The following is a 15,230-nucleotide window of genomic DNA, read 5'->3' as shown; positions in this document are numbered from 1 at the left end:
TTTTAGTATGAATCCTACGCAGTCCATTTTAAATGAGGCCCCTGTACTTTACTTTGTGCAAATTATAAAATTTCCACAACAGTGCTTTCCAGGTTCGGATTTGTAATCAAGTCATTCGCTTATTTTTACCACTGCAGGGTCCTATTAGGTTACAGAGCTGATAGCTTGTTTTACTGTCTGCAGTTCATTTTCTAACCATCATTCTGAATGCGAGACACAGAAAAAACAGCTTTTATATTCTCCGCTGCAGTGCTCAGTACGTGTCTGTGTTATTTAGTAAACCTCCACTGAATCGTTGCTTTCATTGTCATGTTTATTAGCAAACAATATTTCTATATGCCAGCTGAAAAGTACTGACACCACCATGTCATGGAAGTCCATCAAATACCCCCCCCAATTTTGGAAAAGGGAGTCATGTTTTTTTTTTTCCCCTTAGTGGCTGCAAGACAGTCTATGCTGTTAAAAGCCAACTGTTTAACGTCACGTCATCCTTTTAGCTGCTTAGCATTTGGTGTGTTCGATGAGCTTGACATCTGATCTGTGAATTAAGAGCATACTCACTGCTATTTTAAAGACCAGTTTTGGTTTGAAGGGTCTTGGGGATGAAGGTGGCTCAAAGCTGGCAGCAGCCACTTTTGCCCCAGGATGAATATGCAGGCGAGCCGGTGCAGACATGTGCTGGGGACCAATTTCACCCAGACCCCTCAAGGCTAATCAGGACTGTGTTTGGAGTGTGACCACTGCCATCGGTTGCTCTGGTTGAGTTAGAAACTGGATCACAACTTACCATCTGGCTGATGACGATGCTTGTCCTCGTTCCACCTCTTGTAGTACTTTGCTCCGATGTCTTTTTGGTAGCAAATTCTGAAACAAGGATGGATGTACAGATTTGAGCTGGATCCGTGTCAGATAACACTAGTTAGAAACACAGGTTAGCGTAAGCTAAGCTAAGAAAAATTATATAACTTGTTCTGAGGTTGGTTTGTTCATACCATTGACCCAGTTTTGATTAGAAGGAGTTGGGTGGAGTCAGTTCTGGCACAGATGACGTCGTCCCCCATAGTTCCGTAAAACAGGCTTCAAAATCAGTCTCCAGAAATTTATGGGTGACATCACAAGAGGGTTTGTCCAGTTCACTGTATCCACTCTGTGATCTGCCCTCCCCCCATGTTGTAGCTCCACTAGAAATGACCAAAATGCAAATTTAAGAGACTGCGTGATGTGAAGGCAGCGGTTTATAGCAATGCCCCAGAGTGTTTGTGTGTAACACTAAATAGAATTGAGAAGGGCCAAGTGAATCCTACACATCCACACACGCACAACCTGATACGAATTAAGCTGAGCTGAATTTGTGGATGAAATATAGATGATGTAATTGTGTTTTCAAGTTGAGAAAAATTTCAACAGACAAGAGGAGATTGAACTTCATAAGTAATCATTAAAATGGGCCCAAAAGAGATGGATATATGATGGATTCATACAGATATGTTCGCGTGTCTGGTCTACACCCCCTCTGTAATATCGTCTGTGAAATCCTCTCTGTTCTCCAGCTTCACTGTAATAACACAAAACAATGAAGAGCTCTTGCAAACCCCAGATAAAATCAATCAAATGCCATCTCCCTCTTAAACTTACGATCACCTTTCGGTGATATGACACTTTTATTTTCAAAAGGTAATAGCTGCGGTTCTGGTCATTAAAAATGAAATATTTCACAGGGACCGTGCTTCAATGTTATTACTTCATTTGTCAAGGATGTCAGGGAATAGAGAGGAATATCATCATTTTGATTTGTCATAGCGTGCTTGTTAGATACTGGTTGTGGGCATTTTAAATAACACCTGTATGATGAAAGGTAGTCGTGTCCACTCTTCTTTTCTCACCCTTTTCCATCTATCTTACCACATGCTCTGTTTTTGTTTCACATTGGTCTAGTCTGTCTCTTCTGGCCATTTCTCATAATCCAGTTGTCAACACATCTTATGTCATAGCTTTTTCCAACTTCTTTTGGATTTTGGATCCCCTGACTGCAAAACTAAAGATGTTTATCTCATTTTCTTCCCAAGGCTAATTTGTCACTATAATTATTAGGGGTGGGTATTGGGAAGGACCTCACGATACGTTACGCATCACGATACTTGAGCCACGATACGATACACATTGCGATATCCCGATTATGCAATCCATCCATCCATCCATTATCTATACCCGCTTTATCCCTTGCGGGGTCACGGGGGTCTGCTGGAGCCTATCCCAGCTCATTTCAGGTGAGAGGCAGGGGTTACATGCGATTATTATATTCTACATAGTTCACTGAAAAATTTAAAAATGCATTACACATCTTAAAATCCAAGTTGTATATATGTACATCAGATGATAGTGATGGATCTTAAAATCCGAGTTGCACGTTCATCAGATTATAGTGACAATTCATGGGACAAACTGAGTCAAAACAATGTTTTATTATAACTATACGAGCTAAAGTTACAACATATTTGTATATGTTTTTCATATTATTTACATCATATAAAATTAACATTAAATTTAGTATGAGGTTGCTTTAATTATGTGGCAAATGATAATAAACACAAGAAAGATGGGTACTAAAAACAAGGACAGGCACAGTGATCAGTCAGTATAGATATAAATCCATAAATAAATAAACCTCTGTCCATTATTTTTCATTTTTTAAGGACAGGCAATTGTGTTATATAAAAATAAATTATAAAATGAAATAAAACGTGAAATAAAACCTGAGCTCAGTGCAGGGCCCTCCCAGGGTTGGTAGAGAGTGGCAATGCCCAGGACTGTCACTTAGGTAGGAGCACTGGGTGATATAATGGGAAAAAAATCGGGGATAAAAAATATAAAAAAAAAAAAAAAAAAATCGATATTCAAATTTTGAATATCGATATTGAATCCGCTGGAAAAGTATCGCGATATATTGCCATATCAATATTTTTGCCCACCCCTAATAATTACATTACAAGCTGATGATGATGTGCAGCCATGTGGATATGGTGAAGAGGGCTGGGATGAGGACACAGCCATGTGGTGCTCCTGTGTTCAGGGTGTGGTATGGCAATGTGTAGAGTGTCGTGGTGTCTCCCAAATCACACATAAATGAAACTGAACTGGTGGGATTTAGGGTTGTCCAGTTAGGACACGGTTGTTTGAAATCTAATCAAGTTTCCCCTTTTGATCCATTTCTGCTTTGAGCAAAGTGGTAGATGTCCAGATCAATGGGGATGCTACCTTTAAATCATTTCCCTATAATTGGTGTCAGGCTCACTGACGTTGAGACATCTGAAAACTTTATTTTGTTCACAGGAACAATAATGGTCGATTTGAGACATGAGGGGACTAAAGCGTACTGCAGGAAGAGGTTGATGATGTCGGTAAATACTCCTGCTAGCTGGGCAGCACATAACTTCAGTGTTTGGTGTTGCACCCTGTTTGGTGCTGGTGTTTTGGTGGTATCAATCTTCCTCAGAGTGGATCTCACTCAATGGTGCTGTAAGATGAGTGTGAGCTCCTTTACAGATGGTAAAGTTGTTGTAGCTCTAATTCATTTGATCAAAATGGTTTGGACAAACCATCTACTATCCACTTACAAGACAATGTCCAAATCTCCCATGACGGTTTATATTGATTTGACCTCATAAGACCCATTCTTTTTTGTTGCTTTATGTACGCCAGGAGGTTAAGACACACTTTCAATAAAGTATGAAACTGTGCTGAAACTACAGCACACTAATAAAAAGTTAAGGGACCCAAATCCATACTGCTGTTCAGTAGTATGTCATCACAAATCTGTAAAAGATACCAGCAGAATGTAAAGCACATCTGTGACAAGGTGGCAGAAAAAAGATCATTATGCTCATTTGAAAGGACATCTGTAATATCCTTCAATGTAAAAGGGGACCTATTATGAAAAACATGTGGGGGGACGCGGGTGTCTTAGGGCCGGCTTTGCTGGTCCTGCTTCCTGGCTTCGGCCTCCGCTCCCCCTCTTTCCCCCCCTACACGATTCATACGCACATAGGCGAAGGGCGGGGGGTCCGGGTCGTGGGGGGCACTGTCTGTCCCGTGTGGCCCGGCACTCTCCGCCTCACGGTTTTAACAGCAAAATAGACACTGCACATTCAACACTTAATAAATACATTTGACAAGGACACGTAGTTCGGGAGGGGGGGGGGTCGGTGTCAATCGATACTTGGCCCTCCCCCCTCCCTGTTTTTATGGCATTAATCACATGCACTCAACACCAGGGGCGGGAGGGGGTCCCACATCACCCGCGTTCCCTCCCCGGCCTGGGACAGGTGGGTCGGGTTACCCGGGCCTGGCGGGGCCCGCCGTGCAGCCTGGGGTGCCTTCTGCCGGTGCTGGACCCCCCCGGGGAGGGGGAAACGGTGCGTGATCGTATGTCTGTGTCGGTGAGAATGCGGTATGGAAGGGTCCTGCCATGGAGGATTTGAGCCTCCATTGGCAGGACATCAAAACTTAATAATTTATCAATATTATATTATACAAAGATGGTTATTATTATTATTATTATTATTATTATTATTATTAGTATTATTATTATTATTAGTAGTATTATTATTATGAATAGTATATCATATTATTATTAGTATAGATATCGGATAGTTGAATGGATGAATGAATGGGATGCCTGGGTCTGGGGCCCTCCGTTGTCGGGCCTGCACGGGTGTCGCCTTGTTGGGGGGTTCCCTCTCTCCGGGCCCGTCTCCGGTCCCCCCCGCTGCCTCTGCGGCGGGGCGCCCCTCTGGTCTTGGAGGGCCACTTTCGTGGGGGACGGGTGCGCCTGCCCGCGTCGGCGGCCGGGGCGGCTCTGTCTCTCCGGGCAGGCTGGCCCCCTGCCGGGTGGGGGTCGTTGGCCTGAAGGGTGAGGGCCTCCTGGCCGCGTGTCCGGCCCGGACCGGGTGGCCGGGGATTGCCTGGGTCGCGGTCCGCCGCCGCGGGGTCCCTGGCTGCTTCTACCCGCGCCGTGGGGGCCCCGCCCGCGGGCCCCCTCGGCCGCCGCCGGGGGGGGGGGGGGCCTCGCAGGCAGTGGGTTGCCTCCCTCCTACTTCTCCCCTCTGTGGGGTTGCCGGTGGCCTGGGTTCCGGGCTCTTCCGTGTCGGCCTCTGGTCTCGCGGGTGGCGGGGTTGCTCCCCCCCCTCCCCCACTATAGATGCACTTCAGGTGGAGCTTTGTTTGGTTTATTGCACACACACACACACACACACACACACACACACACACACACACACACACACACACACACACACACATATAGTCACTTAGTCACACACACACACACACACACACACACACACACACACACACACACACACACACACACACGCATGATCATATACATACACACACACACACACATAGACATACACACTGGCTTGTTCACCTGCATGCTGGCTCTCTAGTTTTTGGGTTTAGGTAGCGGTAGCGATAGCTTAGCTCAGATTGCGATTAGATCTCAAGATTTAGGTCGATTGCTGTTATTGTTTTGGTTGGCTCCGTGCCGGTTTCGTGCTTTGTTTGTGGTTTTTTGTTGCAGATTTCCAGTGCTTGACGTGTGTCTCTGTGTGTTCCTGCTTCCTGGATTGGCAGTGAATGTCGTCACCCCCCCCCCCCCCCCCCCCAAAAAAAAAACACTGGGTTTGTATGTGTATATTTATGTATGTGTACGGTTTGTATGCGTATATATATGTATATATATATTAAATATAGTAATAATGCACATATATATACTTTTGATTCTACCGTCATGGTATCAATCATTAATATGTGTGCAGACAAGGTAAAAAAAAAAAAAAAACATGTTTTCTCTTGCTTTAAAGGGGACCTATTATGGCATCTAATAGCTATTTTAAACGGGCGTTGAATGTCTTAAAAACAAGCTTTTGATTGATTTTGCTAAATAAATTAGAAATTCAGCCTCTGAGCCATGTCTCATGTTAGAGAATGGGATGATAAAGACAAGGCTCAGAGGCTGAATTTCTCATTTATTTAGCAAAAACAATCAAAAGCTTGTTTTTAAGACATTCAAGGCTTGTTTAAAATAGCCATAATAGTCCCCTTTAATGCCTCATTCTCACTCTCATTGTAGTATCGTCCTCCTGATGGCACAGAAGTCATTACTTACACTACTGTTATATAGAAATATTGAAATTACTATAGTAAGTAATTATGTGTACAGTATATATATATATATATATATATATATATATATATATATATATATATATATATATATATATACATATATATATATATATACACACGTTAGAAACTATCTTTGGTGTTCCAGTCTGGACCCATATGTACTGCAGCAGAGCAGACTGTCATATAAAAGGCTTATCAAGCTTCCAACATTTTATGGATGAATGACAGCTGAGGCTCTGCAGCAGATACCTGCAGACCCCAGCTCAATGAGCACAGCCTGTGACCTAATCCATGACAGACGTCAGCCCATCCAGGGCAACAACCTCCTGAGCACCACATACAGGAAGATGACAAATAAAAGGAAAAAACACCTCCCTGAAAACATGACCTAATCGGGGAGGTGTTTTCTCTCCCTTTTTGGATGAATAGTGCTCCAGCCCTGCAGCTGGTTTTCAGTGGATTACAAATTTTGCTGAAACTGTTCTGGTGGCACACAGGGACCTACGCCGTCACAGAGACTCTTGGTTGGTTTTTTGCCACTCATCTGATTTTAAGATGAGAGCTGTAATTCTATAGTATGTTATGAAAACATGGCATACCTTATTCAACCCCAACGCAAATTAGGCTAAGATGAAAAAATAAAAAGGTACATTAAAAAAATCAGACTGGAATTTATTTATTAACCAAATTAATTTTGCATTTAAGGCCTGCAGCATATTCCAAATACAGTCTGCAGGGGGGCAATTTAATGCCATTAATTCAATGAAAGAAAGACAATATAAGACAATAATAATACATAAATATAATTTTTATGTATAATAAGAAAATAGCAGCATTAATGAAAGGCTTTCACAGTCTTTGAGGAGCAAAAATGGGAGGAAGAATTTGGTGAAATGTAAAAAAAAAAAAAATTCCCCAAAGAAGGATTGGTTGGGGTTTGGATACATCTCCTTCTACAGCTTACAGTACCATTATTACGTAAGTCATTTAAGGAACCTGGAGAAAATTCAGTGCATAAGCTTAAACTTGATATCCATTGGCTCCAATCTCTCTGACAGCCCTGCATCAAAAAAAGTTGTTTATTTGATATAACCATATAGGCAAGGTACCACTGACAACCTGTGCTCCAGGTCAAAGATGAGAATCCTATTAAGTGTAAGGAGAAGAATTGAGAACATTACAGTGGAAAGAAGCTTTACTGCATGAAGGTTTTTTGGAATATGTGGTAGGTATTGAATGCATGTGTATTAAAATCATCAAATGAAGCCAAAGAGAATAAAAAATGGGTTTGCTTCACATTGCTCAGAAAACAATAAGTCAAAGTGAATTTATGAATCTCTCGATTGTTTCCACCGTTCACAAGCTGCCGGGAACAATAGCATTATGGGTTTCATGACAACTTTCAGGAAAGCCAGTTTTGAATAATCAGTCAAAGGGCAAGGCAGAAACACAGGCATGAAAAATAGCTTCCTTCACAGAAGTAATAAATACGAGGAAAAAGAGAAACAAAACAACACTTGGCTGAAGGGTAAAAGCAGGCGCAGGCAGGTTCGAGTTTTGAAAAAGAGATGGTGAGAAAAAAAAGAGAGAAACAGGAGGAGCTGTCATGGAAACATTCTAAAAATGGCAAAATAGCAGTTAATTACCACCTCCACCCACAGGTTTGATACAAACTGTAGGCTACATAATGGTGAAAGTGACAGAACACCTGCTACAAAACCTCCGCTAGTTATCACCCACAGGTATTTTTGGAGCAGTGTGTTGAGAGAATAGCCTCATCTTTTCTTTTTTTTTGTAAATTTCAATTTCAGCACATGAGGAAATTGTAAAATGTGTGAGGGGAATACCAGATGATCTGATGCTCAGTCGAGTATACAGCTTGGCTTTTGGTCTGCTGCACTTGACAGAATATTCAGAAGCTGCTGGTTGCATTTTCATCTTCTGGGACTTATTGTTCAGTAGGAAAGATGTCTATAATATTCATTATTTGCGGCACTGCTTATCACTACCTGTGAGTAGGTACTGAGACAGGAGTACAGCTTAATCTATTTTTCATTCTTATTTATTAATATATGAGGGGTTGGAAGCAGCGCTACTTCCCTGCTATGTACATGTTACATTACATTTAGCAGACCCCCTGTTTCTCGTTAGTTTGCAAACTTTATTGTTCTCGTGAGTGTTTACCAGCAATTGTGATATATTTTCGTCTGATCATATATCTATGAGTATGGAGCTAACGATTCACAAGTGCACATCTGACCGCTAAACATTTCACTTGGAAATCGTGCTACGCAGGCTTCCGTTTAGGTTGCGTTTACCCACAAAGCCCCCGAGGCTGAATAACTCGCGGATCTCCTCGTCTCACCAGTTACTCATATTGCAAATGTAGGCCTGACCTGTGACGTCCTGCTGCTGTTGTTATTCTCATCAACTGTTTCCTTATTTTATAAAAAAAAATACATAAAAACGTCCCCTGGTGGGTTGTACTCAGGTTATCATCAAATCCCTCCCACGACCTGCCACCCCGCGTAAGTTCTCTTTACATTAGACCTGACCTGGGATTAAGTGTATCCTGGGAGGTAAGTTATCCACGGGTCCAGCTCCACATGCCACCCCACGTCAGTCAGGGTAAAAAGGACAGGCGGCATGCTAGATCGCCGCATTAAATGTGGGGTATCCAACAATGTAAAAGGGGCCCATGACAACAGTGATACGTGGAAGACTTGGTGGTGAAAAAAAAAACATGTTTGAGTTGTGGTGTGCCACATGTTTTTGATTAAAAAAATATGCTGTGCCTGAAACAAGTTGAAAAAACACTGACTTAAATTGCCTACTGTGTTATAACATTTTTCGGCTACCTGTCTCGCGGTCCAGCTGCTTTTTTACCTGATGACACCTGGGGTACACATTAGCCCCCCCATGACCCTGAAGAGAAAGAAGCAGGTCTAGAAAACAGAAAATCAAAGTTTAGAGTAAATGCAGGCATTATTATAGCTTGCAGGATCAGGAAGGATCAAGTTGTTGCATTACATAAAGGAAGCAGAGGCTAATAGAAAACAAACCGACCGGCTTGGAAAATCAAACATGCACATTACGCAATTTTGTGCCTTAAAGTAAAAAAACTTAAGAGAAAATCTGACAAGTTTGAGTTAATTAATTTTATTAATCCTGAGGGTTTTGTAGAAAAGCTTGTAGTGAGTGGTTATAAACATCCTGAGTGCAGCTGAGCTAATGAAAAAAAATATGTGAGGACTCAGAAATGCAAACACAGGAACTGAGAAAAGACAGTGTCAAACTGTCAAATTATTTTTTAAAGTGGACTAACTCACTTCAGGTTCTGAGGTCAGAAACGGAGCACAAGGAACTTGAGACATGATTCTGGGTTTTACATGTTTATTTCCCTATCAGATCTATTTAAATTAAGCTGTAGACTTTACAGCCCCCCACTGTTCCAAGACAATAAAGGAACCTCTTTTATGTGCATCATTTTACATCATTTCACTCTATAAGTAATGTCATGCTGCTGTACGTGAAAAAAATTTAATTAAGTTCTGGTCATGCTACTTTTTGTTAATCAGATAAGGAAGCAATAGCGGAAGAATTTTACACCATTAATCGTATCAAATGTATCAGTGCGCTCCATTACTCTCTCTTCTCTAATGGATTTTGCATATTATGTAAATCAGGGAGAGTATTATGTCTCAACTGTTGGATTGCTTCATTTTACTTTCCTCCATCTACAGAAACAAATCATTAGATTGCCACAAATAAACTGGAGACTGGAAATCAGCACAATGGATCTTATCAAAAACCAGGCAACTCATGGTCCATGGAAACACATTATCGACTGAAAAGAAGACTTAAAATGAGTTTTACTCTGTGGGAGTAGAGTATAACTGATCTTTCTATAGTTGTTAGTTAATGTCTATTCTGCACTCACCTCATCTGTCAGTGACTGAAGTGCTTCTTTTCATTCTTGTGACGGAAATTCAGTCCATCTTCTCTTCAACACTGGTACAATTTATTGAGATTTTTAAGGGCATTTCTTAAGGTTTCATTACAGCAGATACGCCGCAACGGGGCAGGCAACCCAGGCAATTGCCTAGGGGCCCAAGCTGAAGGGGGACCCGAGGGACGGCTGACGTCAATAATGGAACTGCTTTAGATGCTGCAACGACAACGCATCAGAATTCTTTCCAAGCTGTCACTGGCTAGTTGATAGTAGGGGGCCCCGACAGATGGGTGACATCTCTCCATATCAGCGACAAAACTTGAAACCCCCATAGACACTGCAATGACAGTCAAGAATCTCCCTAATGTGGCTCCTTACTAGCCAGCATCGACTTGCGGCAATAATGATTCACAATTTGAAAAAATGAAGCGAACATATCCCTCTGGGTACCCGAAAAAGAAAAAAAACAAGAATAGGATGAAAATAAAAAAGGTGACAGTGGTAAGTGGGAATGTGTAAGCTGTGCGTGTCACATTATAAAAAGGTAGTGCTGCTAACCACTTTATCCCAAACTCCCAGTCACCCACAAAGCAAGTTTACTGCACATTAAAGTCTGTGTAAAATGAATTCACCCATTTTCTTCTAAACATAGCTGCATAATAAGTTAGTGTGTATGTAAAGTTTGCATAAAGATAGTTATGTTATGTATTATTTTATATGTTAATTGTTTAATAAAATATTTAATTACTGATCTCACTGGACCTCATTCATCATGATTCTGGGGGGCCCCATCGTCTCTCCTGTCTGGGGCCCCCAGGGGGTCTAGAAACACCCCTGCATCACAGCAGTTCACTTGGTTTGAAGCCTGAACCTTGACTAGGTCATTGCAAAACCTTGATTCATGTATTCTTTATACAATCTGATGAAGAAATTTTCTGGGGTTCTTCAGGTCATTTCTGCTGAGATAATCTGGTCTACAAAGAATTCATGGTTGATAGCAACGTGCCCAGGTTCTGTGGCTGCAAAACAATCCCAAATCATGACCTCTCCACCGCCATGCTTGAGAGTGGGTATGAGATGTTTCACCTAACTTGGAACTGGGCATTAAGGCCAAACAACTCCATTCTGGTGTTAGCTATCTATAAGAAATTGTTCCACAAATCTTGTGATTTGTTCAGATGCAGTTTTACATATTGCATGTTCCTTTTAGGCAACTTTTTTGGGGGGGGGGGGGTCAATTTCCCTCGGAATGATGCTCACTACCCAGAAGATTTGCAAATGTCTCAATGATTTTCACTTGTGATTAATCTGTCTCACCATCAAACACTAAACACCAAACAATTGTTTGGGAAAGGTTTTCTTAATCCTCTTCAAATTGATCTGTAGCAACGAGTGTTTCTCTTAGATCATTGCTTACGTCTCTCTCTCTTGGCATGTTAACACCTGAATGCCATAGGCCAGAAAAATTGCCATCTTGTCCTGCTTTTATTGAGGTGCTCGCACTGACTGATGACTGATGATCAATTCATTAAGGGGTGATGAGATTTGTTTCGCCTCCCTAAACCTACCCATTTTAGGCTGCAAGGTGGTACTTCATATTGCCCGCATTATGTTTTTGTTTTGGTTCAATATTTGCTGAAAAAATTATGCAGTAAAGTAGTTATATCTTGTCGATCCCCTGAGGTTGTATTAGGCTAACTAAGACCCAGTATGATGGGATGATTTCTATGACATTCCTGCACATACAAATGTGTCAAAATTAAAAGATATACTAATTTTTACATAAACTAATTGTGGCTCGTGGCCATCAGACACATAAGACACACACAGCTATCATATCTCTGAAAGGTTGTCCAGGTCAGAGCTGTGCAGAGAGGGGATGAAAGATGAAACACCATCATAAACTGCACTTGGGGAAAGAAGATCCTCTAAGCTAAACTAAGCTTGCTCCATAGACAACAATTATCCTCCAGGGATGACAAAAATGGGAACGATTGAAGGACAACAGGCAGACGAGGAGACTCCATCGGCGCCTTTGCTTGTTATCTGATTCACCACCACAGTTATCAAACAAACAGGGCCACTGTTATTTGTAGAACAAGTGTTCATGGATGCTTTTTTTGGGGAGGATGAAATTACTGCTGTTTTGGATCAGTCCCTTCGGTACTCTGAGTTCTCCTCTCCTACAGGCTTATAAATCTTTCTCGTTTGAAAGCTCATCTTTGGCTTTTTCGGTCAATTTTTCCAGCCATGACAACTCAGACAAAAACTAAGAATCACCGTTTGCTCTTGGCAGATGGCGTGACATGTCTGGACTTTCACACTTACAATAGGTGATGATAAGTAGAAGTGGCACTTCACAGACTCTGGCTTTACAAGTGCTGCGTATGAGCACATTTGAGAGCAAACTGCTCTCATCAGACCTGCAGATATGTCTCCCCGCATCCCCAGATATGTGCACTTCTAAAGTTAATCCTTAAAAACTACAAATAAAGAATGAAAGTTTTTTATGATCATAAAACGAGAATTAAAATTTGGCAAAAGTTACTCTTGTAATCAAAACTTAATCAAAAAAGTTAAAATTTAAATTCACATTCTGTTAACAAGGATGCAACACTGTGTTTAGCAGAACAACATGTGAATGGGTTGAAAATATTGATTTCTTATCAGACAGAGCAGAAGCTGCAGCTCAAGGCCAATGTTTCTTTGGCTCACGTGCGGTGGTATAAAAAGATAACTGAATAAAAATACCTGGAGCAGCTGCTGCTCGTAGGAGGAAGATTTTAAGAGCCGCCGTTATTTATTTATTTTTTCAATAATGCAATATATTGGATTGCGCTGAAGAACTGATTACCGTGTGCGCTTGGATGTGTTCCTCTTTATTCATGTAAATGATATGGTTAAAACTTATCCTGCATTGGAACTTATAATTAATAGATCTGGGGCCTCATTTATAAAAGAGTGCGTAGGATCCACACTAAAAGTGCATGTAAAGCCAAAAGCCGAAAATGGTGGGCGCAAAAAAAAATCTGGATTTATAAAACCGCGTGCACGCACACTTGCACGCAATGTTCGCTTTATAAATCACAGTCCAGCTGGAAGGTTGCGCAGCTGAATTCGCCTCCTATCCCGCCCTGTACACGCCCACTTTTTACCATATATGGACAATGGAAAGTAGTATTTGCATATGAATGAGCCTGCTGAGCATGTGCAGTGGCTTCCTGCAGCCTGTTTGTGCGTCAGGATGAATGAACGTGTCGAGCCACCGTGACACTAAATTTCACGGAGACTGAGAACGAGATGTTGTTGATGAGGTGGAGGACAGGAAAACGACATTATTTGGTGGTCACAGTAAAAGTAGAAAAAGTATATAATAAAGCGAGTGAGTGGCAGCACGGCGTTGCTGCGCTAAACGCCGTGAGTGCCCCGGCGCAACAGGGGGGGCGTCTTTTCAAAATCATGTTTATGCCCCCCCCACTTTTTACATTTTAAAAACTAACGGTATGCTCAGCCTGTAATTGCAAATCATCAAGACACTGTGCGAAGGCGATGCGAGATCGGCCCAGCAGCCCCGCACCCCCTCCTCTCCCTCAGTGCTGCTCAAGGCTGATTTATGGTTCCGCGTTACACCAACGCTCGTTTTAACGCGGAACCATAATTTAGGCTAACACCCGCACGTAAAGGTTTCACGCGCGTGTAAGACTCATTATATATATATATATATATATATAAAAAAATCTGTGTCCCTTAGGGGCTCTGTAGACCCCCTAAACGCTCTACGGAGCCCCTCATTTGTTTTGTCCTCAGTCACTCTACGGTTGGAAGCGGTGGGTGACGAGGAGGTTCCCGGCGTGTCCTGGCACTGCGGCTGCAGCACCAGAGTCCTGACCGACGCTGAGCTTGAAACACAGAGGGACACGATCAGCGCTATTTTATTATAAGTCTGATATGTGATGACATTATTAAGAGTATGACATGAATCTGGCTTCATTTCACCACCTCACCGCCTGCGTCGCCAGTTCCCCATGTCTTATGTAAGTTCCTATGGGAGGGTCAGGGTTGCCGTAGGGATACGCAGATTTTTCGGTTAGTTTTTTCTTTTTAAATCCCAACCTTTGCGTAGAAGGTGGCTTGCGCATCTTTCAGCCCTGTTTTGTGCGCAAGCAAGCTTTATAAATGAGGCCCCAGATCAGTCAGATTCGTGTATCAAACTGAAACAAGAACAATGTGGAGTCATTCATGCATAACGCAAACACATTCATCTGCCATCTGATTTACAGAAAGCAGCGGATGTCAGAAAGGCATCTTTCTGCAACAACTTTCAGCAACTTTGGCAGCGTGAGCAATAGCTAATGACATCTCTCTTTTAACGTGTCAGCGATAGACACGTTTATTTTAATGATCACTTAGAGCATCAGTAAAAGCCTTCTCAGTGAGTCTATATCTCCATTTGAATACTGTGGAAGCATTACGTTATATTAATGATACCACTTACTGCTGGGTTGTTTTCAATACTGCATAATGGCTTTTAAAACTCCATTTTGGTTCTATAGAAGTTAGTAAAGTGGTTGACTTCTCGATTAAAGGAGACATATTAGTGCCCCTCTTCCCAAGTTAACAGTTTTCTGAGCTCTAAATGAAGTGTCTGTAGGGTGTGCCAAAATACCACAGAAACATTACACACCGCAGGGCAACTTGACGCCAATCTCACCCCTTTTTTGTTGTGCTGCATGCCTTATTTGAAGTTGATAGTTTTGTGCTATCATGCAAAAATGTAAATATGGGTCCAAATTAATCCTAAAAACAAACAGGATGTTTTTAAGACAGGAGAGATTTTAAAGTTACCCAGCCTGACTACACACCCACCACATGCTGCAAAACGGTTTTACTCAGCTAATTACATTTTCCTTAGCTGCTATTGAGCAACAGTTTGAGGGGGGTGGGGGCATCGATGGGGCAGGGCCACTGACCCCATCATTAGCCCCTATCAAGTGCCAACTATCTAACTTCTGGGTTGGTGCAGTTCCTCGACTGCTAGACGCTGGGTGCAAAATCGAGTCAATCTCCATTGACTCTCATGTCAAAATGT

The sequence above is a fragment of the Cololabis saira genome, chromosome 5, assembly GCF_033807715.1.
Source record: "Cololabis saira isolate AMF1-May2022 chromosome 5, fColSai1.1, whole genome shotgun sequence".
In the NCBI taxonomy this organism is placed as follows: domain Eukaryota; kingdom Metazoa; phylum Chordata; class Actinopteri; order Beloniformes; family Belonidae; genus Cololabis; species Cololabis saira.
This window is presented reverse-complemented; position numbering follows the sequence as displayed.